The 27349-nt window shown below is 33.8% G+C and overlaps 1 non-coding gene across 1 annotated transcript; it reads right to left on the bottom strand.

The window, feature by feature from the left end:
• Positions 1–19730: 19730 nt before the first annotated feature.
• On the bottom strand, positions 19731–19837 carry LOC139903479 (small nucleolar RNA R71). Its single transcript, XR_011778296.1, has one exon. It is a non-coding gene; the product is annotated as a small nucleolar RNA R71 (small nucleolar RNA).
• Between the last annotated feature and the right edge of the window lie 7512 nt (positions 19838–27349).

The raw sequence follows: 27349 nt of genomic DNA, 5'->3' as shown, positions 1-27349 counted from the left end.
ATTGTTGAACCAAAGTAGGTGACAAGCAAACCACCGGACCTGAACTCATTCATGAGATAACCGTTATGATCGTTCAATTCCAAGAAGGACTCAAGACGGCCCGTAGTCGCCAAAAGAGCTACGTCGATGTTAGACGTAAACCTCTCGAATTCCAAGTGGGTGGCCGCATAACGTTAAAAGTCGCACCTTGGAAAGGTGTAATCCGTTTCGGGAAACGTAGAAAGCTAAATCCGCAATATTTTGATCCTTTTAAAATCTTGGGACGTATTGGACCCATTGCTTACCGTTTCGAACTTCCAACTCGATCGAATTCCGCTCATTCTACATACCATGTATCAAACTTAAAGAAGTGTATTGCCGAACAAGAACTTGTTATTCCTTTTGATGAACTTACTATCGATGACAAACTTCCCTTCCTGGGAGAACCGGTTGAAATTTTGAATCGTGAAATCGAACTTTAAAACAACGTAAAATCCCGACTGTCAAAGTTCGTTGAAATGCCCAAGGAAGTACCTTCATTTATTCGCAGGACTGGCAACGCAAGATCTCGAGGAAGAAACAACGACTACTACTTCCAACCAAATTTCGGGATGAAATTTCCTTTAAGGTGTGGGTAATGTAACATCCTGCATTTTTCCGTTAAATTTATTTTTAACACCGTCTTTTTTTTGATAATATCTTTCGTTATCTAAATTCGTATTTTTCATTAACTAATGTTCTTGATATTTCCGTTAATCGATTGTAATATCTTCCGTTTATTCTCATTTATTTAAAATTTATTCGTTTGGTTAATTCACGCACCCACTTTTAAACTTGAGGGACTAAATTCGCCATTGGGCCAAAGTGGAAACTAGTTGAACTAGTCACCACTCTTCCTCACCATTCATTCATTCACCTCCTCATCCTTCATACTTCCACTTTTACTCTCAAACACCCAAATCATTCATTCATCATCTAAATTCGATCTAGGAAGCTTGCAACAAAACAAATTACATATTCGTGATCCTCTCTTTATCCTCTACATTTTGGAACTAATTTCATCTCGTTTGGGTAACATTTCTAAAACTCTAGATTTCATGTTCTTAGTGTTTTTGACTTGAAATGGTGTTAATTAGTGTCTATGGCTCAAGTCTAACATGAATATGTGTTTAGTTGCTCGATTTGTTGTTTTGAGTAACTAGCATGAACACTTGAAATGGGTGTGCTTAATCTTTGATTTTGGATCATTAAATGTTGTTTAAATGTTAAAGTTCATGTATTAAATGTGTTACTAGCATCATTAGCTTCAATTTGATGTGTAGGTTAACTTGGAAAACTTCACTAACATGATTATTGATTTTGTGATTCTTGGTTAGGGTTTGATAGCTTTTAAAATGAACTTTTGATGCATTATGAAATGTCCCGTTCTTATTGATTAAAAACGTTCCATATTAATTGATTTCGTTGCGAGGTTTTGACCTCTATATGAGACGTTTTTCAAAGACTGCATTCATTTTTAAACAAACCATAACCTTTATTTTATCAATAAAGGTTTAAAAAGCTTTACGTAGATTATCAAATAATGATAATCTAAAATATCCTGTTTACACACGACCATTACATAATGGTTTACAATACAAATATGTTACAAAAAAATAAGTTTCTTGAATGCAGTTTTTACACAATATCATACAAGCATGGACTCCAAATCTTGTCCTTATTTAAGTATGCGACAGCGGAAGCTCTTAATAATCACCTGAGAATAAACATGCTTAAAACGTCAACAAAAATGTTGGTGAGTTATAGGTTTAACCTATATATATCAAATCGTAACAATAGACCACAAGATTTCATATTTCAATACACATCCCATACATAGAGATAAAAATCATTCATATGGTGAACACCTGGTAACCGACAATAACAAGATGCATATATAAGAATATCCCCATCATTCCGGGACACCCTTCGGATATGATATAAATTTCGAAGTACTAAAGCATCCGGTACTTTGGATGGGGTTTGTTAGGCCCAATAGATCTATCTTTAGGATTCGCGTCAATTAGGGTGTCTGTTCCCTAATTCTTAGATTACCAGACTTAATAAAAAGGGGCATATTCGATTTCGATAATTCAACCATAGAATGTAGTTTCACGTACTTGTGTCTATTTTGTAAATCATTTATAAAACCTGCATGTATTCTCATCCCAAAATATTAGATTTTAAAAGTGGGACTATAACTCACTTTCACAGATTTTTACTTCGTCGGGAAGTAAGACTTGGCCACTGGTTGATTCACGAACCTATAACAATATATACATATATATCAAAGTATGTTCAAAATATATTTACAACACTTTTAATATATTTTGATGTTTTAAGTTTATTAAGTCAGCTGTCCTCGTTAGTAACCTACAACTAGTTGTCCACAGTTAGATGTACAGAAATAAATCGATAAATATTATCTTGAATCAATCCACGACCCAGTGTATACGTATCTCAGTATTGATCACAACTCAAACTATATATATTTTGGAATCAACCTCAACCCTGTATAGCTAACTCCAACATTCACATATAGAGTGTCTATGGTTGTTCCGAAATATATATAGATGTGTCGACATGATAGGTCGAAACATTGTATACGTGTCTATGGTATCTCAAGATTACATAATATATAATACAAGTTGATTAAGTTATGGTTGGAATAGATTTGTTACCAATTTTCACGTAGCTAAAATGAGAAAAATTATCCAATCTTGTTTTACCCATAACTTCTTCATTTTAAATCCGTTTTGAGTGAATCAAATTGCTATGGTTTCATATTGAACTCTATTTTATGAATCTAAACAAAAAAAGTATAGGTTTCTAGTCGGAAAAGTAAGTTACAAGTCGTTTTTGTAAAGGTAGTCATTTCAGTCGAAAGAACGACGTCTAGATGACCATTTTAGAAAACATACTTCCACTTTGAGTTTAACCATAATTTTTGGATATAGTTTCATGTTCATAATAAAAATCATTTTCTCAGAATAACAACTTTTAAATCAAAGTTTATCATAGTTTTTAATTAACTAACCCAAAACAGCCCGCGGTGTTACTACGACGGCGTAAATCCGGTTTTACGGTGTTTTTCGTGTTTCCAGGTTTTAAATCATTAAGTTAGCATATCATATAGATATAGAACATGTGTTTAGTTGATTTTAAAAGTCAAGTTAGAAGGATTAACTTTTGTTTGCGAACAAATTTAGAATTAACTAAACTATGTTCTAGTGATTACAAGTTTAAACCTTCGAATAAGATAGCTTTATATGTATGAATCGAATGATGTTATGAACATCAGTACTACCTTAAGTTCCTTGGATGAACCTACTGGAAAAGAGAAAAATGGATCTAGCTTCAATGGATCCTTGGATGGCTCAAAGTTCTTGAAGCAAAATCATGACACGAAAACAAGTTCAAGTAAGATCATCACTTGAAATAAGATTGTTATAGTTATAGAAATTGAACCAAAGTTTGAATATGATTATTACCTTGTATTAGAATGATAACCTACTGTAAGAAACAAAGATTTCTTGAGGTTGGATGATCACCTTACAAGATTGGAAGTGAGCTAGCAAACTTGAAAGTATTCTTGATTTTATGAAACTAGAACTTTTGGAATTTATGAAGAACACTTAGAACTTGAAGATAGAACTTGAGAGAGTTCAATTAGATGAATAAAATTGAAGAATGAAAGTGTTTGTAGGTGTTTTTGGTCGTTGGTGTATGGATTAGATATAAATGATATGTAATTTTGTTTTCATGTAAATAAGTCATGAATGATTACTCATATTTTTGTAATCTTATGAGATATTTCATGCTAGTTGCCAAATGATGGTTCCCACATGTGTTAGGTGACTCACATGGGCTGCTAAGAGCTGATCATTGGAGTGTATATACCAATAGTACATACATCTAAAAGCTGTGTATTGTACGAGTACGAATACGGGTGCATACGAGTAGAATTGTTGATGAAACTGAACGAGAATGTAATTGTAAGCATTTTTGTTAAGTAGAAGTATTTTGATAAGTGTATTGAAGTCTTTCAAAAGTGTATAAATACATATTAAAACACTACATGTATATACATTTTAACTGAGTCGTTAAGTCATCGTTAGTCGTTACATGTAAGTGTTGTTTTGAAACCTTTAGGTTAACGATCTTGTTAAATGTTGTTAACCCAATGTTTATAATAACAAAAGAGATTTTAAATTATTATATTATCATGATATTATGATGTACGAATATCTCTTAATATGATATATATACATTAAATGTCGTTACAACGATAAACGTTACATATATGTCTCGTTTCAAAATCATTAAGTTAGTAGTCTTGTTTTTACATATGTAGTTCATTGTTAATATAATTAATGATATGTTTACTTATCATAATATCATGTTAACTATATATATAACCATATATATGTCATCATATAGTTTTTTTTTACAAGTTTTAACGTTCGTGAATCACCGGTCAACTTGGGTGGTCAATTGTCTATATGAAACCTATTTCAATTAATCAAGTCTTAACAAGTTTGATTACTTAACATGTTGGAAACATTTAATCATGTAAACATCAATCTCAATTAATATATATAAACATGGAAAAGTTCGGGTCACTACAGTACCTACCCATTAAATAAATTTCGTCCCGAAATTTTAAGCTGTTGAAGGTGTTGACGAATCTTCTGGAAATAGATGCGGGTATTTCTTCTTCATCTGATCTTCATGCTCCCAGGTGAACTCGGGTCCTCTACGAGCATTCCATCGAACCTTAACAATTGGTATCTTGTTTTGCTTAAGTCTTTTAACCTCACGATCCATTATTTCGACGGGTTCTTCGATGAATTGGAGTTTTTCGTTGATTTGGATTTCATCTAACGGAATAGTGAGATCTTCTTTAGCAAAACATTTCTTCAAATTCGAGACGTGGAAAGTGTTATGTACAGCCGCGAGTTGTTGAGGTAACTCAAGTCGGTAAGCTACTGGTCCGACACGATCAATAATCTTGAATGGTCCAATATACCTTGGATTTAATTTCCCTCGTTTACCAAATCGAACAACGCCTTTCCAAGGTGAAACTTTAAGCATGACCATCTCTCCAATTTCAAATTCTATATCTTTTCTTTTAATGTCAGTGTAGCTCTTTTGTCGACTTTGGGCGGTTTTCAACCGTTGTTAAATTTGGATGATCTTCTCGGTAGTTTCTTGTATAATCTCCGGACCCGTAATCTGTCTATCCCCCACCTCACTCCAACAAATCGGAGACCTGCACTTTCTACCATAAAGTGCTTCAAACGGCGCCATCTCAATGCTTGAATGGTAGCTGTTGTTGTAGGAAAATTCTGCTAACGGTAGATGTCGATCCCAACTCTTTCCGAAATCAATAACACATGCTCGTAGCATGTCTTCAAGCGTTTGTATCGTCCTTTCGCTCTGCCCATCAGTTTGTGGATGATAGGCAGTACTCATGTCTAGACGAGTTCCTAATGCTTGCTGTAATGTCTGCCAGAATCTTGAAATAAATCTGCCATCCCTATCAGAGATAATAGAGATTGGTATTCCATGTCTGGAGACGACTTCCTTCAAATACAGTCGTGCTAACTTCTCCATCTTGTCATCTTCTCTTATTGGTAGGAAGTGTGCTGATTTGGTGAGACGATCAACTATTACCCAAATAGTATCAAAACCACTTGCAGTCCTTGGCAATTTAGTGATGAAATCCATGGTAATGTTTTCCCATTTCCATTCCGGGATTTCGGGTTGTTGAAGTAGACCTGATGGTTTCTGATGCTCAGCTTTGACCTTAGAACACGTCAAACATTCTCCTACGTATTTAGCAACATCGGCTTTCATACCCGGCCACCAAAAATGTTTCTTGAGATCCTTGTACATCTTCCCCGTTCCAGGATGTATTGAGTATCTGGTTTTATGAGCTTCTCTAAGTACCATTTCTCTCATATCTCCAAATTTTGGTACCCAAATCCTTTCAGCCCTATACCGGGTTCCGTCTTCCTGAATATTAAGATGCTTCTCCGATCCTTTGGGTATTTCATCCTTTAAATTTCCCTCTTTTAAAACTCCTTGTTGCGCCTCCTTTATTTGAGTAGTAATGTTATTATGAATCATTATATTCATAGATTTTACTCGAATGGGTTCTCTATCCTTCCTGCTCAAGGCATCGGCTACCACATTTGCCTTCCCCGGGTGGTAACGAATCTCAAAATCGTAATCATTCAATAATTCAATCCACCTACGCTGCCTCATATTCAGTTGTTTCTGATTAAATATGTGTTGAAGACTTTTGTGGTCAGTATATATAATACTTTTGACCCCATATAAGTAGTGCCTCCAAGTCTTTAATGCAAAAACAACCGCGCCTAATTCCAAATCATGCGTCGTATAATTTTGTTCGTGAATCTTCAATTGTCTAGAAGCATAAGCAATCACCTTCGTTCGTTGCATTAATACACAACCGAGACCTTGCTTTGATGCGTCATAATAAATCACAAAATCATCATTCCCTTCAGGCAATGACAATATAGGTGCCGTAGTTAGCTTTTTCTTCAATAACTGAAACGCTTTCTCTTGTTCATCATTCCATTCAAATTTCTTCCCTTTATGCGTTAATGCAGTCAAGGGTTTTGCTATTCTGGAAAAGTCTTGGATGAACCTTCTGTAGTAACCAGCTAGTCCTAAAAACTGGCGTATGTGTTTCGGAGTTTTCGGGGTTTCCCACTTTTCAACAGTTTCTATCTTTGCCGGATCCACCTTAATACCTTCTTTGTTCACTATGTGACCGAGGAATTGAACTTCTTCCAACCAAAATGCACACTTTGAAAACTTAGCGTACAATTCTTCCTTCCTCAATACTTCTAACACCTTTCTCAAATGTTCACCGTGTTCTTGGTCATTCTTTGAGTAAATAAGTATGTCATCAATGAAAACAATGACAAACTTGTCAAGGTATGGTCCACACACTCGGTTCATAAGGTCCATGAACACAGCTGGTGCATTAGTTAAACCAAACGGCATGACCATAAACTCGTAATGACCGTAACGTGTTCTGAAAGCAGTCTTTGGAATATCATCTTCTTTCACCCGCATTTGATGATACCCGGAACGTAAGTCAATCTTTGAATAAACAGACGAGCCTTGTAGTTGATCAAATAAGTCGTCGATTCTCGGTAGTGGGTAGCGGTTCTTGATGGTAAGTTTGTTCAACTCTCGGTAGTCGATACACAACCTGAATGTACCATCTTTCTTCTTGACAAACAAAACAGGAGCTCCCCACGGTGATGTGCTTGGTCGAATGAAACCACGCTCTAAAAGTTCTTGTAATTGGCTTTGCAGTTCTTTCATCTCGCTGGGTGCGAGTCTGTAAGGAGCACGAGCTATCGGTGCAACTCCTGGTACAAGATCTATTTGAAATTCAACGGATCGATGTGGGGGTAATCCCGGTAATTCTTTCGGAAATACATCGGGAAATTCTTTTGCAATGGGAACATCATTGATGCTCTTTTCTTCAGTTTGTACTTTCTCGACGTGTGCTAGAACAGCATAGCAACCTTTTCTTATTAGTTTTTGTGCCTTCAAATTACTAATAAGATGTAGCTTCGTGTTGCCCTTTTCTCCGTACACCATTAAGGGTTTTTCTTTTTCTCGTATAATGCGAATTGCATTTTTGTAACAAACGATCTCCGCTTTCACTTCTTTCAACCAGTCCATACCGATTATCACATCAAAACTCCCTAACTCTACTGGTATCAAATCAATCTTAAATGTTTCACTAACCAGTTTAATTTCTCGATTCCGACATATATTATCTGCTGAAATTAATTTACCATTTGCTAATTCGAGTAAAAATTTACTATCCAAAGGCGTCAATGGACAACTTAATTTAGCACAAAAATCTCTACTCATATAGCTTCTATCCGCACCCGAATCAAATAAAACGTAAGCAGATTTATTGTCAATAAGAAACGTACCCGTAACAAGCTCCGGGTCTTCCTGTGCCTCTACCGCATTAATATTGAAAACTCTTCCACGGCCTTGTCCATTCGTGTTCTCCTGGTTCGGGCAATTTCTAATAATGTGGCCTGGTTTTCCACATTTATAACAAACTACATTGGCATAACTTGCTCCGACACTACTTGCTCCGCCATTACTCGTTCCGACACCATTTGTTCCTTTCGTTCTATTAACCCCTGGTCCGTAGACCTCACACTTCGCCGCGCTATGACCATTTCTTTTACACTTGTTGCAAAATTTGGTGCAGAACCCCGAGTGATTCTTTTCACACCTTTGGCATAGTTGCTTCTGATTGTTGTTGTTGTTGTTGCGGTTATTATTGTTGTTGGGATGATTGTTGTAGTTGCTGTTGTTGTTGTTGTTGTTGTTGTTGGGCCGTTTGTTGTAGTTGCGATTGATGTTGCGATTGTTGGGATAATTGTTGCGATTATTGTTGTAATTGCTGTTGTTGTTGTATTGGTGATTCTTATCACCGTTTTCCTCCCACTTTCTTTTGACTTGCTTCACATTGGCCTCTTCAGCAGTCTGTTCTTTAATTCTTTCTTCAATCTGGTTCACTAGTTTGTGAGCCATTCTACATGCCTGTTGTATGGAGGCGGGCTCGTGTGAACTTATATCTTCTTGGATTCTTTCCGGTAATCCTTTCACAAACGCGTCGATCTTCTCTTCCTCATCTTCGAATGCTCCCGGACACAATAGGCACAATTCTGTGAATCGTCTTTCGTACGTGGTAATATCAAATCCTTGGGTTCGTAACCCTCTAAGTTCTGTCTTGAGCTTATTGACCTCGGTTCTGGGACGGTACTTCTCGTTCATCAAGTGCTTGAATGCTGACCACGGTAGTGCGTACGCATCATCTTGTCCCACTTGCTCTAGATAGGTATTCCACCATGTTAACGCAGAACCTGTGAAGGTATGCGTAGCGTACTTCACTTTGTCCTCTTCAGTACACTTACTTATGGCAAACACCGATTCAACCTTCTCAGTCCACCGTTTCAATCCGATCGGTCCTTCGGTTCCATCAAATTCCAAAGGTTTGCAGGCAGTGAATTCTTTGTAGGTGCATCCTACACGATTTCCTGTACTGCTAGATCCAAGGTTATTGTTGGTATGTAGCGCAGCCTGTACTGCGGCTATGTTTGAAGCTAGAAAAGTACGGAATTCCTCTTCATTCATATTCACAGTGTGTCGAGTAGTCGGTGCCATTTCCTTCAAAATAGTTAAATGGAACAAGTTAATCATACAGAATATTAAGAGTAGTTAATAGTATTTCGTAGCATAATATGAACTCATTTATAAAAGATTTTTCTTCATATTAGCGTTTTATAAGTTTAAATTCGGGTAGTACCTACCCGTTAAGTTCATACTTAGTAGCTAATATACAATTCAACTACTACAATTCTATATGAAAAACTGATTATAATAATATTTCGCGTTCAAACTTTTATACAATATTTTACAAACTTACAATACCGCTTATTTTACATAAAGCATGAAATATAGCACACAATAACTTTGATACAAGATAGTTGTGAAGACAATTCTAGCTAGTACACAAGTCGTTCAGCAAAGGCAATAAAGACACGTAATTCATACGTCCAGAAACAAGTCATGCATTCTGGTTTTACTAGGACTACTTCCCATCCTTGGTCTTGTGCAACATAACCATTATGGCCGTTGATAAGACAGCGTGTTGTAACGTCATCAAAGGGACGAGGGTTACGTAATGTCCAACAGTCCCGTAATAATCTAAAAACCTCATTTCTTACCCCAATTACCGACTCCGTCACTTGTGGAAACGTTTTGTTTAATAGTTGTAGCCCGATGTTCTTGTTCTCACTTTGGTGAGAAGCGAACATTACTAATCCGTAAGCATAACATGCTTCTTTATGTTGCATGTTAGCCGCTTTTTCTAAATCACGAAGTCCAATATTCGGATATATTGAGTCAAAATAATTTCTTAACCCGTTGCGTAAAATAGCATTTGGGTTCCCCGCAATATATGCGTCAAAGTAAACACATCGTAACTTATGGGTTTCCCAATGTGATATCCCCCATCTTTCAAACGAAAGTCTCTTATAAACCAAGACATTCTTGGAACGTTCTTCGAATGTCTTACAAACTGATCTCGCCTTAAATAGTTGTGCCGAAGAATTCTGGCCGACTCTAGACAAGATTTCATCAATCATGTCTCCGGGTAGGTCTCTTAAAATATTGGGTTGTCTATCCATTTTGTGTTTTTAAACTGTAAAATAGACAAGAGTTAGATTCATAAAAAAAATACTTATTAATACAAGCAATTTTTACATATATCATAAAGCATAAGAACACTATATTCCATATATTACACCACACGAATACAACTATCTTATTCCGACTCGCTCGTTTCTTCTTCTTCGATTTTGTTTCGTTTTGCCAAGTTTCTAGGGATATATGATGTTCCCCTAATACGAGCCGTCGTTTTCCACATTGGTTTAGAAAAACCTGGTGGTTTAGAGGTTCCCGGGTCATTGTTACAACTTAAGGACTTCGGGGGTTGACGATACATATAAAGTTCATCGGGGTTGGAATTAGATTTCTCTATTTTTATGCCCTTTCCCTTATTATTTTCTTTTGCCTTTTTAAATTCAGTTGGGGTAATTTCTATAACATCATCGGAATTCTCGTCGGAATCCGATTCATCGGAGAATTGGTAATCCTCCCAATATTTTGCTTCCTTGGCGGAAACACCATTGACCATAATTAACTTTGGTCGGTTGGTTGAGGATTTTCTTTTACTTAACCGTTTTATTATTTCCCCCACCGGTTCTATTTCTTCATCCGGTTCCGATTCTTCTTCCGGTTCCGATTCTTCTTCCGGTTCCGACTCTTCTTCCGGTTCCTCTTCGGGAACTTGTGAATCAGTCCACAAATCATTCCAATTTACATTTGACTCTTCATTATTATTAGGTGAGTCAATGGGACTTGTTCTAGAGGTAGACATCTATCACATAATATCAAACACGTTAAGAGATTAATATATCACATAATATTCATATGTTAAAAATATATAGTTTCCAACAAAAATGTTAAGCAATCATTTTTAAAGAAAACACGGTCGAAGTCCAGACTCACTAATGCATCCTAACAAACTCGATAAGACACACTAATGCAAATTTTCTGGTTCTCTAAGACCAACGCTCGGATACCAACTGAAATGTCCCGTTCTTATTGATTAAAAACGTTCCATATTAATTGATTTCGTTGCGAGGTTTTGACCTCTATATGAGACGTTTTTCAAAGACTGCATTCATTTTTAAACAAACCATAACCTTTATTTTATCAATAAAGGTTTAAAAAGCTTTACGTAGATTATCAAATAATGATAATCTAAAATATCCTGTTTACACACGACCATTACATAATGGTTTACAATACAAATATGTTACAACAAAATAAGTTTCTTGAATGCAGTTTTTACACAATATCATACAAGCATGGACTCCAAATCTTGTCCTTATTTAAGTATGCGACAGCGGAAGCTCTTAATAATCACCTGAGAATAAACATGCTTAAAACGTCAACAAAAATGTTGGTGAGTTATAGGTTTAACCTATAAATATCAAATCGTAACAATAGACCACAAGATTTCATATTTCAATACACATCCCATACATAGAGATAAAAATCATTCATATGGTGAACACCTGGTAACCGACAATAACAAGATGCATATATAAGAATATCCCCATCATTCCGGGACACCCTTCGGATATGATATAAATTTCGAAGTACTAAAGCATCCGGTACTTTGGATGGGGTTTGTTAGGCCCAATAGATCTATCTTTAGGATTCGCGTCAATTAGGGTGTCTGTTCCCTAATTCTTAGATTACCAGACTTAATAAAAAGGGGCATATTCGATTTCGATAATTCAACCATAGAATGTAGTTTCACGTACTTGTGTCTATTTTGTAAATCATTTATAAAACCTGCATGTATTCTCATCCCAAAATATTAGATTTTAAAAGTGGGACTATAACTCACTTTCACAGATTTTTACTTCGTCGGGAAGTAAGACTTGGCCACTGGTTGATTCACGAACCTATAACAATATATACATATATATCAAAGTATGTTCAAAATATATTTACAACACTTTTAATATATTTTGATGTTTTAAGTTTATTAAGTCAGCTGTCCTCGTTAGTAACCTACAACTAGTTGTCCACAGTTAGATGTACAGAAATAAATCGATAAATATTATCTTGAATCAATCCACGACCCAGTGTATACGTATCTCAGTATTGATCACAACTCAAACTATATATATTTTGGAATCAACCTCAACCCTGTATAGCTAACTCCAACATTCACATATAGAGTGTCTATGGTTGTTCCGAAATATATATAGATGTGTCGACATGATAGGTCGAAACATTGTATACGTGTCTATGGTATCTCAAGATTACATAATATATAATACAAGTTGATTAAGTTATGGTTGGAATAGATTTGTTACCAATTTTCACGTAGCTAAAATGAGAAAAATTATTCAATCTTGTTTTACCCATAACTTCTTCATTTTAAATCCGTTTTGAGTGAATCAAATTGCTATGGTTTCATATTGAACTCTATTTTATGAATCTAAACAAAAAAAGTATAGGTTTCTAGTCGGAAAAATAAGTTACAAGTCGTTTTTGTAAAGGTAGTCATTTCAGTCGAAAGAACGACGTCTAGATGACCATTTTAGAAAACATACTTCCACTTTGAGTTTAACCATAATTTTTGGATATAGTTTCATGTTCATAATAAAAATCATTTTCTCAGAATAACAACTTTTAAATCAAAGTTTATCATAGTTTTTAATTAACTAACCCAAAACAGCCTGCGGTGTTACTACGACGGCGTAAATCCGGTTTTACGGTGTTTTTCGTGTTTCCAGGTTTTAAATCATTAAGTTAGCATATCATATAGATATAGAACATGTGTTTAGTTGATTTTAAAAGTCAAGTTAGAAGGATTAACTTTTGTTTGCGAACAAGTTTAGAATTAACTAAACTATGTTCTAGTGATTACAAGTTTAAACCTTCGAATAAGATAGCTTTATATGTATGAATCGAATGATGTTATGAACATCATTACTACCTTAAGTTCCTTGGATGAACCTACTGGAAAAGAGAAAAATGGATCTAGCTTCAATGGATCCTTGGATGGCTCAAAGTTCTTGAAGCAAAATCATGACACGAAAACAAGTTCAAGTAAGATCATCACTTGAAATAAGATTGTTATAGTTATAGAAATTGAACCAAAGTTTGAATATGATTATTACCTTGTATTAGAATGATAACCTACTGTAAGAAACAAAGATTTCTTGAGGTTGGATGATCACCTTACAAGATTGGAAGTGAGCTAGCAAACTTGAAAGTATTCTTGATTTTATGAAACTAGAACTTTTGGAATTTATGAAGAACACTTAGAACTTGAAGATAGAACTTGAGAGAGTTCAATTAGATGAAGAAAATTGAAGAATGAAAGTGTTTGTAGGTGTTTTTGGTCGTTGGTGTATGGATTAGATATAAAGGATATGTAATTTTGTTTTCATGTAAATAAGTCATGAATGATTACTCATATTTTTGTAATCTTATGAGATATTTCATGCTAGTTGCCAAATGATGGTTCCCACATGTGTTAGGTGACTCACATGGGCTGCTAAGAGCTGATCATTGGAGTGTATATACCAATAGTACATACATCTAAAAGCTGTGTATTGTACGAGTACGAATACGGGTGCATACGAGTAGAATTGTTGATGAAACTGAACGAGAATGTAATTGTAAGAATTTTTGTTAAGTAGAAGTATTTTGATAAGTGTATTGAAGTCTTTCAAAAGTGTATAAATACATATTAAAACACTACATGTATATACATTTTAACTGAGTCGTTAAGTCATCGTTAGTCGTTACATGTAAGTGTTGTTTTGAAACCTTTAGGTTAACGATCTTGTTAAATGTTGTTAACCCAATGTTTATAATAACAAAAGAGATTTTAAATTATTATATTATCATGATATTATGATGTACGAATATCTCTTAATATGATATATATACATTAAATGTCGTTACAACGATAAACGTTACATATATGTCTCGTTTCAAAATCATTAAGTTAGTAGTCTTGTTTTTACATATGTAGTTCATTGTTAATATAATTAATGATATGTTTACTTATCATAATATCATGTTAACTATATATATAACCATATATATGTCATCATATAGTTTTTTTTTACAAGTTTTAACGTTCGTGAATCACCGGTCAACTTGGGTGGTCAATTGTCTATATGAAACCTATTTCAATTAATCAAGTCTTAACAAGTTTGATTGCTTAACATGTTGGAAACATTTAATCATGTAAACATCAATCTCAATTAATATATATAAACATGGAAAAGTTCGGGTCACTACACATTAGATGCTTGTTAATGTTGTTAGTAAGTGTTTAGTTGCAATGTATGTTTAATTACCTTCGAAACGGCATATAATACATGTAAATTGGTTGCCCGAATCATAAAATGCGTTTTACGAACTTGAAACATCAATGATGAACTTTAACAATCATTCGAAGAGGATTTGGTCATTTTAAATGATGTATTTGTTTGATGATATGTGATTAGTTGTATTCCTCATCAAAATACCTTTCCAATGATATAAGATACGTGTCTTGAGTGTTTTCGGTTCATAAGTTGTGTTTGAAATGAGTTTGGTTCGAGACTTGTCAAATTTCAGCTTCAGCAACCTGTAGTTCATTGGGACGCCCTCCCATATCTTGGACGCCATCCCACCCTTCACTGCTGGACGCCGTTCAGCCATTCTGGACGCCATCCAGATGATCTATCAGGGGCTGTCCAAAATTGTCATTTTTCGTTTAATTCTAACTATGCTACGCACCTCCGATTAACATGAAACTTGGCCAACATACTCATATATGATTGTATAACTTAGAAAAATTGTCGAATACCTGACACGACCCCGTTGACTTTGACCTTGACCAAGTTTGACTTTTAGTCAAACTTAACCAAAAACTTATGCAATCGTTCTAATCCTCTTTTATACTTGATTCTTGCATGAAACTTGACAACTTGATTCACATGCTATATTAATCGAGTCGTAACGAGCCATAGGACTAATTGAACACATTTCGACCGACCTTGTGTCGTAACCGGGAATTGATACAACTTACTTGTTTAGGTCAAGGCTAAACAACTTTCATGCACACGTTTACTTTATGAAGTGCCTTTATACTCGTGCACTCGAGGTGAGATCATAGTCCTACCTTTTCAACAACTTTTACTCTTTAAACTAAGGGATGAGAAATATATACGTATCATACTTTTATGCTTTGACAAGTAAGAAAACAAACATTCCACAGCGAGTTAGAACAAAATGCCTCAATTCAATTATCATTAGTTACACTTGTAGGGTGTAAACGTGAACTTATGTTATGTGATCACATGGGCTTGACGAGCCCTCATTCGGACGGTTCGCTACCGTTAGCGGATGAAATATATTTTCGAGTATAGCGTATGTTCTAACACTACGTAACAGGGTGCAAAACAGTTAAGTTTGATAATTGGGTGCTTGATAATGCTAAAAACAAACACATATTTCATAGCATTATCCTTAAAAAAAAAACAAGCTTTTAGTTGCTATTGTTCTATTTACAAGTGATATTCGTTTAAATAATAAAAGGTGAAGACAAAAGACAGATTCGACGAATTGAAGATGCAAACAACCAAAAAGCTCAAAAGTACAAAATACAATCCAAGTGGTTCAATTTATTGATGAGAAACGTCTAAAAGTTACAAGAGTACGAGCTGCAAAACGCAAAGTACAAGATATTAAATCGTACGAAATGACGTTCGAAAATCCAGAACCGGGACATGAACCAACTATCAACGCGCGACGCAACGGAGCAAAAATGACAAGTCAACTATGCACATGAATATAATATAATATATAAATAATTCTAAAAATTATATATATATATATATATATATATATATATATATATATATATATATATATATTATATTATATATTAAAAACCGTCGGCAAACTAGCATACAAGTGAATGTGGTCTGATCCAGCTGGCCATGCGATCGCATGGCCTGGAGACACAAAAACCATGCGGTCGCATGGTTTACTGTAGCAGGCCACATTCTATAAAATGCACGAGTTCTGGCTGAAATAAAACACATCTTTTTCTATCTCTTACTCTCTCAATATATATTTATATTTATTTTATAAGTATAATTTAAATATTAATATTAAGTTAATAATAATAAGGTTATAGTGGCGAATGTTTTAAGTTTGTAAGTTGAAATTCTGTCCGTGTAACGCTACGCTATTAATACTCATTGTAAGTTATGTTCAACCTTTCTAAATTAATGTCTCGTAATTATGCTTATTTAAACCGAAGTAATCGTGATGTTGGGCTAAATATTGAAGACGGGGTTATTGGGCTTTGTACCATAATTGAGGTTTGGACAAAAGAACGACACTTGTGGAAATTAGACTATGGGCTATTAATGGGCTTTATATTAACTAAACGATACCTCGTTAATTTAATATAAAGGTTATAATTTGACGTATCTATAAATAACCACATACGCTTAATCGGGTACGGTGGGCGGGATATCTATAAATACGAATAATTGTTCATTTGACCGGACAAGGGAATGGATTAATAGTTAATGGACTCATTAAAACAGGGGTGGATTACATTCAAGGGTAATTGGTGTAATTATTAACAAAGTAGTAAAACCTTGGACTACACGCAGTAGATAACTTGGTGTATTCATTAAACAAAGTATTAAGACCTTGTTATAGTTCGAATCCCCAATTAGTTGGAATATTTGACTTCGGGTATAAGGATAATTTGACGAAGATCCTCGCACTTTATATTTATGACTGTTGGACTATTTTGGACAAAACTGTATGGACATATCAAATAATCCAGGACAAAGGACAATTAACCCATGGTAATAAATCAAAATCAACACGTCAAATATCATGATTACGGAAGTTTAAATAAGCATAATTCCTTTATTTTATATTTTATCGCACTTTTAATTATCGTACTTTATAATTATCGCAATTTTATTTACTGTCATTTTATTTATCGCATCTTTAATTATCGTACTTTAAATTATCACACTTTTATTATCGTCATTTACTTTATGCTTTAAATTAAGTTATATTTATTTTTAATATTTTACATTAGGTTTTAATTGTGACTTAAGACATAAAATCGACAAACCGGTCATTAAACGGTAAAAACCCCCTTTTTATAATAATAATAATACTACTTATATATATATATATATATATATATATATATATATATATATATATATATATATATATATATATATATATATATATATTATACAAATATAGTTTAAAATATATATAGCGTTAAACTTGGCTAGCTCCCTGCGGAACGAACCGGACTTACTAAAAACTACACTACTGTACGATTAGGTACACTACCTATAGTGTTGTAGCAAGGTTTAGGTATATCCACTTTATAAAAAAATAAATAAATAACTTGTATAAAATCATATCGTATTTAATAGTATTTCGTAGTAAAAATATAACTATTTCGTATACACCTCGCATAACATCAAGTATTTTTGGTGCCGCTGCCGGAGACTTCAACAACGCCGAAAGCGAAACGCTATAGTAAAAAAAAAAATTTAAGTTTTTTAAACTATTTTTGTAAAAATATAAAGAGTTTTAAATATAAAAATTTAAAAATTTAAAAACATAAAAATAAAAATATATTTCTATATTTTTAAGTGTTTAAATTAAAAAGTTTATATTTTTTATTCCTTTTGTTAAAAATTAAAACTAATAATTAATTTTTTTATTAGTTTTTCTTACATTTTATTTTCTATAAAATATAAAACAAAAAAAAAATTAATTAAAAGTAATCGGGCCAAGGTACTGTAGCAGCCCAAGAACTGGCCTGGTATCAGGATCCATGCGACCGCATGGACATATAACATACAACTCATGCGATCGCATGATTTGAAAAGACAGCTCTGATCCTTAAACTGGTACGATTAGGGTTAGGTTATTAATAATTATTATTATTAATTAATATTAATTAGGGTTTTAATTTAATATTAGTTAGTTTTAGTTTTAATTAATCTGTATTTTAAGTTTTAATTAGTTTTAAAATTAATACTTTTATAAAATAATAATATAAAAATAATATTTTTATAAAAATTGTATTTTTATAACTTTTAGTTTTATTTTTATATTTTGTATCTTTTTATTTCGTAATTTGTATTTTTTTTCGTAACTAGTTTTAAGATATAGTTTTTGCCGTAGTTATTTTTATTTCTAGATTTTTAGGCTTTGTCGTAAAATCCTTTAAGTACTTTTTCTTTAGATTAAGATTTAGACGCCTTAGAATTTTACGACGTCGCTTATTGCTTTAATATTTGATAGATTTTAGTGCATTTTTAAGTAATTGCCGTTTTGGATATGGAATTCCTTTAAGCTTTAATACCTTTAGACGTAAGTTTTAATTCTTAGTTTTTAGGCTTTTAAGTTTCGACGCTTTACATTCTTTTTATTATTTTTCGACGCTTATTTTCCGACCTTTTATTTTTTGACGTTTTTCGACGCATTCTTTTTCTTTCTTATTTCCCGACGCTCTAGTTCTTTAGGATATAGAGTTTTCTTTATTTTCTTTAAATTTCAACGAAAAAAATTATTTAAGTGGTTAAATTGATAGACATCCAAAATTTTCTGCTTCGTAGTAATAGTTGGATTTGTTAGTGGCGAGTTGTGGGCTTCCGATTTAAAGGGTCCTGGCTACCTGCTGCATCTATTGGCTATTCGAAACGTGGGCAAAATCAAAAAAGTTTATTAATTTGATAGCTTATATATTTTTTTATCTTTTATAACTAATAGGATATAGAGTGAATGCACCGAGCAAAACGTTCACCACCTTTTATACGTTCACCACCTGTAACTCGATCAAGATATCTAGCCAACATTTTCGCCGTTAATTTTTCTTTAGAATCGTCATCTAGTCAACCAAGTACTCCAATTCAAATTTTCGATAATCCATTTTTTGAACCCGACTCACAATTGAGAATCCGGAGGATATTCAGGGACAATTCAGAGATCCTGAACCACTAATCATTCCTCCTGAACCACAAATCACTCATCCAGAGATTGTCGAGGAAGAAACCATTAAGTCAGAATCCTCTAGTGATTCAAATTCAACAAATTCAATCATGGAAAATCTGGAACCTCTAAGTATGGAAGACCGAATGAGGGCTAAACGCACTGGCCAAGGTCACGCAATTACTCAACCAGACATTAATGCGCCAGATTATGAAATCAAAGAACAAATCCTACACATGGTAACTAATCAATGCCAATTTAGTGGTGCGCCGAAGGAAGATCCAAACGAACATCTTTAAACCTTTAATATGATCTGTACTCTATTGAAAATAAGAGAAGTAGAAGATGAACAGATCTATCTCATGTTATTTTCCTGGACTTTAAAGGGAGAAGCCAAAGATTAGTTAGAATCGTTACCTGAAGGGGCGATTGATACATGGGATGTTTTAGTTGAAAATTTTCTTAAACAATTCTTTCCGGCATCTAAAACCGTGAGACTTCAAGGAGAAATTGTTACGTTCACACAAAAGCCAAATGAAACCTTATATGAAGCGTGGACAAGATCTAGAAAGTTATTGAGAGGATGTCCTCAACATGGTTTAGATACTTATCAAATAGTACAAATATTCTACCAAGGATGCGACATTACTACACGAAAAGACATCGACATAGCAGCTGGTGGTTCCATTATGAAGAAAACTGCAACTGAAGCTTACAAAATTATTGATAACACTGCATCCCACTCACATTAGTGGCATCAAGAAAAAGATATCGTTAGATCATCTAAAGCGGCTAGAGCCGATTCTAGCCATGACTTTGATTCCATGTCCGCAAAGATAGATGCTTTCGAGAGACGAATGGATAAGATGACTAAAGATATTCATGCAATACGAATTAGTTGTGAACATTGTGGAGGACCACATTTGACAAAAGATTGTCTCAGTATTGAACAAACAATGGAACAAAGAGAGAATGTTTCATACATGAACCAAAGGCCTGGAAATAATTATCAGAATAATTATCAACCGCCAAGATAAATCTACAATCAAAATCAGAATTATAACCGAAATGTTTCATACAACAACCAACAAGGTCCTAGCAATCAACAAGTATCTAACAATACTTACAATCAGCAAAGACCTATTTTTCAAAATAAACCACCACAAACTGATGATAAAAATCCAAATTTAGAAGACATGATGTCGAAGCTAGTTGAATCTCAAATGCAGTTTTTCACATCTCAGAAACAAACTAATGAACAAAATGCTCAAGCATTTAGAAATCAACAAGCTTCTATTCAAAATCTGGAACAAGAAGTGAGCAACCTAGCAAGGTTGATAGGTGAAAGAAAACCTGGAAGTCTACCTAGCGATACAAATGCTAGCCCCCGGAATGAAACAGCTAAAGCTATTACCACAAGAAGTGGTATTACACTTAAACCACCTGAAATACCTGAAATTTCTGATGACTCTAATCCTACTACACAAGAACCACAATCTGAGCAAGACATGAAAACAGAACCGGTAGTTGAAAAGGTTAATGAAGATAACACAGTTAAGGATAAACCTTATGTTAAACCATGCCAACCACTACTTCCTTACCCTAGTAAAATGAGAAAAGAAAGACTTGAAGCCAAGCAATTCAAATTTAGAGGACGAGAGTGTTACCTTTTCTGTTGATAGAGCCATGCAACAACCACAATCTGCAGATGATACATGTTATTATATTCAAACTATAGATTCACATGCAGAATTGTTAAAAGAATTTCCAGAATTACAAGGAACAGGAGAATGTTCTTTAGGAGAAGGAACTGAACCAATTGATGAAGCTGAAATATTAGCTGCACTTATGGCTAATGAATACGAACCAACAACAGAAGAACTTCAAATGCTAAAAGAAGAAGACAGATATCGATACAAATCATCGATAGAAGAACCACTGACATTAGAGTTAAAGCCACTTCCAACCCATTTGGAATACGCTTATTTACATGGTGAATCTGAATTACCTGTAATAATATCGTCTTCTCTTACAAAAAATGAAAAATCTCGACTCATTTCTATACTAAAAGCTCATAAACCAGCTATTGCATGGAAGATTCATGACATTAAAGGCATAAGTCCTTCATATTGCACACATAAAATCCTTATAGAAGAAGGCCATAAAACCTATGTGCAATGCCAACAAAGACTAAATCCTAATATGCAAGATGTTGTTAAGAAAGAAATTATTAAACTGCTCGATGCAGGTTTAATTTATCCAATCTCTGATAGTCCATGGGTAAGCCCAGTTCAATGCGTACCTAAGAAGGGTGGCATGACTGTCATCAAAAATGAAAAAGATGAGATTATTCCCACTAGGACTGTAATAGGATGGCGTGTTTGTATTGATTATAGAAAATTAAATGACGCCACCAGAAAAGATCACTTTCCCTTACCTTTCATTGATCAAATGTTGGAAAGGTTAGCTGGAAACAGTTACTATTGTTTTCTTGACGGTTTTTTCGGATATTTTCAAATTCCAATAGCACCCGAGGACCAAGAGAAAACCACATTCACGTGCCCTTATGGTACTTTTGCTTACAAACGCATGCCATTTGGACTTTGCAACGCCCCTGCAACCTTTCAAAGGTGCATGATGGCGATTTTTCACGACATGATAGAAGAATGCATGGAAGTTTTCATGAATAACTTTTCAGTCTTCGGTGATACTTTTGAATCATGTCTAGTTAATCTTGAACGAATGCTTATTAGATGCGAGCAATCAAATCTAGTTCTTAATTGGGAGAAATGCCATTTCATGGTTAAAGAAAGCATCGTTCTTGGTCATAAAATTTCAATGGAAGGAATTGAAGTGGATAGAGCTAAAGTAGATGTAATTGCTAAACTTCCACATCCCACCAATGTTAGAGGAGTTAGGAGTTTTCTAGGGCATGCTGATTTTTACCGACGTTTCATAAAAGATTTTTCTAAAATTGCCACTCCTATGAATAAACTCCTAGAAAAAGATGCTCCATTCATCTTTTCAGATGAATGCATCAAATCTTTTAATATTCTTAAAGAAAAACTCGCTAATGCGCCGATCATGATAACTCCAAATTGGAATCTACCATTTGAACTCATGTGCGTTGCAAGTGATTTTGCAATAGGAGTCGTTTTAGGACAAAGGATTGAAAAATGATTTCAACCTATTTATTACGCTAGTAAGACATTACAAGGAGCACAAACGAATTACACAACTACTGAAAAAGAAATCCTTGCTATTGTCTTTGCTTTTGACAAATTTCGTTCATATCTCGTTCTAACAAAAACGGTGGTCTATACCGATCATTCTGCTCTTAGATACCTATTTTCAAAACAAGATGCCAAACCACAATTAATCCGTTGGATCTTACTCTTACAAGAATTTGATATTGAAATCTGAGATAAAAAGGGAGCAGAAAATCTCGCAGCTGATCATCTTTCTCGTCTTGAAAATCCCGAATTAGAAGTTCTAAATGAATCGACTATACAAGATAACTTTCCTGATGAATATCTTTTGAAGATAGATTATAATGAAATTCTATGGTTTGCAGACTATGCAAACTATTTACTATGTGGATTCCTTGAAAAAGAGTTGTCGTACCAAAAACGAAAGAAATTTTTTAGTGATATAAAACACTATTTTTGAGAAGATCCACATTTATTCAAAAGTTGTCCTGATGGAATAATACGCCGATGTGTATTCGGAGATGAAGCTAGTCAAATCTTAAACCATTGTCACACAGGACCAACAGGAGGGCATTATGGGCCTCAACTCACAACAAGAAATTGGCCTACAATTTTCGAAGACGCACACCTTCTTTGTAAATCCTGTGATGCATGTCAAAGGGCCTGAAAAATAAGTCAACGTGATGAAATGCCATAAAATGTCATTCAAGTATGTGAAGTATTTGACGTTTGGGGTATTGAATTTATAGGTCCATTTCCAAAATCTCATAATAATCTCTATATTCTCGTTGCTATTGATTATGTATCTAAATAGGCGGAAGCACAAGCTCTCCCAACTAACGATGCACGAGTTGTAGTCAATTTTTTAAAACGTCTTTTTGCAAGGTTCGGAACACCGAAAGCTTTAATAAGTGACCGGGGTACTCATTTTTGTAATAATCAACTTGAGAAAGTTCTCAAAAGATATGGAGTAACTCATAAAATCTCAACCGCTTATCATCCACAAACAAGTGGACAAGTTGAAAATACCAACCGAGCATTAAAACGTATTCTATAGAAAACCGTAGGATCAAATCCAAAGGAATGATCCATAAAATTGGAGGATGCACTCTGGGCTTTTAGAACAGCCTACAAAACTCCAATTGGAACCACAACTTTTAAACTTGTTTACGGAAAAGCATGTCACCTTCCAGTAGAAATTTAGCACAAAGCATTTTGGGCTTTGAAGACATGTAATCTTGATTTGCATGAAGCTGGTCGTCTACTGTTAAGTCAACTAAACGAATTAGAAGAATTAAGACATGAAGCATATGAAAATTCGTTAATCTATAAAGAAAGAACGAAGAAATGACATGATAAAAGAATCAGAAGTTCAAAAGAATTTAAAGAAGGAGACAGAGTTCTTCTTTTCAATTCACGATTCAAGCTATTTCCTAGAAAATTGAAATCAAGATGGTCTGGACCATTCATAGTCAAAAGAGTTTTTCCATATGGAACAATAGAGTTGATAAATTCAAATGGGATTGAATTTAAAGTTAATGGTCACAGAGTTAAACATTACATACATGGTCCAATGGAAATTGAAAACGAAGTTAATTACAATTTCAACGCCACAGCTAACTAAGTGTGGGGAGATTCGAATCTTTTAAGGGTAATATGTATTTCTGTTAGAGTTAGATTTTCTGTTTTCGTGTAGTTCTCGAGAATGGAATCTGCATGGTCTTTCCCTAGCAGACCCTAAAGAACTAGTTTTCTCCCTCCATTCTGAATTTTTATTTCTTTTAGGTTTTACGAGATGAAGAATTCCTTTGATCTGAACCATGATCTACTACTACACGCTATGATTACTAAACGTAATAATAACATCTTCTCGAGTGAACTGGTATCATTCATAAGAGGAAAAATGGACGAAGTGAGAAAAGAACTCAGAAAAGATCATCATAAAACACATTTTGGTAAAGGAAAATCAAAATCCGCAACAAAAAGAAGAGCACGACACTTTGAAAGATGTCATAAATGCGGAAAATGGTCACATGAAGGTAAATGTTCGAACAATCAAACATATTCAAATAACGAATTTGTTACTCTATGCAGAGAAGGACCTTTCATATGTTTAGAAGAAAAGTTATTAAAGAATCGAGGTTACGCTTATGTAGCTATGGAAAATCAAATCACACGACTCTCCTATGAGTCGGCTAAAGCAGGTCTCTGAGAATTCTATCTCACAGGTAAGTGTGTACAGTTTTATTTTTATTTTTATTTATTGCTTTTAACCTTTTGATAATAAACGCTCAATCGTTCGCTATAAAGTATTAAATTGATATTCAATAAAATTAGGTATGCTAAACCGAAATTATTGATATCATACAAAAATTTATTACATCACTGCGAAATTTACCGTTTATTCTTCAGGTATAAATATCTTTAATCAATCAATCCAAAATATTTCAAAAATTCGCCAGGAGTAAAAATAGGTAAAATAACCGAAATTACTTTACCCAAAAGAGGGGCGTATATTTTTGATAATATTTGATTGATTAAAGTGGGATAAAAAAGACCAAACAGATTTTTAAATTTATTTTTACCTTGTTTTTAAAATTAATATATAAATATTAAATTAATATTGTAAATCTTTTTAAATCAATATATTTAAGTTTTTAAATATTTTAAAAATTAATATTTTATATATAAGTTTGTAAAATTAATGTATAAAAATATTAATAATATTAATATGAATTTTTAATTTTATGCATTTTAAATTTAAGTTTGGTGTGAATTTAAAAACAAAAATGTACTTTATTTCATTAAGTTAAAAATGTGATTTATAAAATTCGTCGTGAGTTGAAGACTAGGTCGTTGAACCGAAATTGCTTTACCCGAGGGCGGGACGAGAGATTTTATTATCATTATTTTTAATCTTATTGATTTAAAGTATGCAAAAAACATTTAAAAAACCCAAAAATCTTTGCTTTTAAAACAATAGCTTTAAAAAGACAAATTTTTAAAATTTTCTCGAGGGACGAACTAGGTCAACGTACCGAAACGCCTTCATTCTAAAAAGAAAACAAATTTTTAAAATTAATTAATTGCTTCATAAGTAAATGATTTTATTAAAAAAAAAAAGGAAAATACACCCCATGCGATCGCATGGGGTTTGTGCTTCAATACCATGCGGTCGCATGGGGAAACAAATGCTGGTCAGGAACAAAAAGAGCAGCGAGCTGCTTCTGTCCACACTCATCACACACAAACATACGCAAATACACACAAAACCCTCTCAAAAATCATCATTTTTCAACCAAATTACTCGAAATTTCTTGCAATAATCCGCTATAATCATGCCTTTCTTCAGATGGGGAAGCAAAAAGGTAGAAATTTCACCCCTAAACTCTTAAATTTCTCAGTTTTAGTGATAATTACCACTATTTTACCTAATTTAATTTTGATGATTTCTAGCTTAATTAGAGTTAAATTATTAGTATATTATGCATGTATAACCTAGATTGATGCTATTTGTCATGATTTGAAGCCTTAAACTTCAAAATTTTTAGAAATCTAGGGTTTGTGTTCTTGAGCAATTTGGGGCTTTTTGATATAAAAAGGTTATGGTCGATTTTTGTTATGAATTAGTGCTAAATAAAGTAGTGTAACATGTTTAGGTAGCTAAATGATCCTAAACATGATTTTTGAGAATTAAAGTAGACTTTTTAAGTCTAAAATTCACGAACTTGATTAATTTGATATAAATACCATTTGAAACCTATTTAATTGCTAGTAATGATTATTTTGACATGTTATTTGAGATAAAAGCTTATAAACTTTGTAAACATTTTCATATATGATTATTTGAAAATGTGTAGAATTGATAAAAATATGAAAATGAGTATAAGTTTAATATGGATTAAACATGTTATTATAATTGTTTTAGTTTGTTATTTTGCTAACACTAATGCATATTTTGATGCACAAATTTTGTATTTAATGTGTTTTGTAGAGAAATACAGATACGGATGGTGCATCATCGTCTAGGCAACCTGATCTGGAACCACAGTCAGAGATGCAATATCATGAACCGGAACACCAACCTGAACAACAACAACATTATGATCAACACGTACCATACTATGAGCCGGAGCCACAATTTTTTATTGCCTACGTAGTATTTCCCGTTTACCATATAATAGAACATCCAACAATTCATGAAGAACAGTTGCATTCTAATTTAAGAATTGATAGAAGTTGGAGAGATTACCTGACGTACCAAAGTAACAAATTTAAGCTTTAGACCAAAAATGTAGAAGTACCAAGGGTAATAGATTGGGAGCCTTTGAAAAGGGTCCACCTAGTTAACCCAGTTAGGCAGCATCTAATCCAAAGGTATGGAAGCTCTTCTTTTACTGATTGGGAACGTTTATTTACCACTCGTAGGCCTGTATATAAAGAGTGGTGTGTTGAGCTAATGAGTACTATAGCTTTTAATAAGGATGTAGATAGGTTAGATGATAAGAGTTTTCTTAGATTTTTACTTGGTCGTAGGATGTACAGGATGTCCATGCTGGACATGGCCAGGGCTTTACAGATTTACACTCCCGCTGAATTACTATCACCTAATTATACAAATTTGATTTATCATGGTGAGCGGTTAGATAGAAATTTTGACGCTAACGCCATCTGGAGGCGTATGTCAAATTTCAATGTGTTTACGCGGGGAGGAAGACACTCTTATTTAGATATTAATAAAGCCGAGCTTCGTATAATACATAGATTCTTAGCAAACTCGATTACACAAAGAGGTAACAACAAGGAAAAAATGACCCTACACGATTTATTTTACCTTAAGTGCATTCGAAACACTAGAAGCTTTGTTAATATACCCTACTGTGTTGGTTTTTATCTATCCAAAA

The sequence above is a fragment of the Rutidosis leptorrhynchoides genome, chromosome 3, assembly GCF_046630445.1.
Source record: "Rutidosis leptorrhynchoides isolate AG116_Rl617_1_P2 chromosome 3, CSIRO_AGI_Rlap_v1, whole genome shotgun sequence".
Classification (NCBI taxonomy): domain Eukaryota; kingdom Viridiplantae; phylum Streptophyta; class Magnoliopsida; order Asterales; family Asteraceae; genus Rutidosis; species Rutidosis leptorrhynchoides.
The sequence above is the reverse complement of the archived record's forward strand: the minus strand, read 5'-3'. Positions and strand labels throughout refer to the sequence as shown.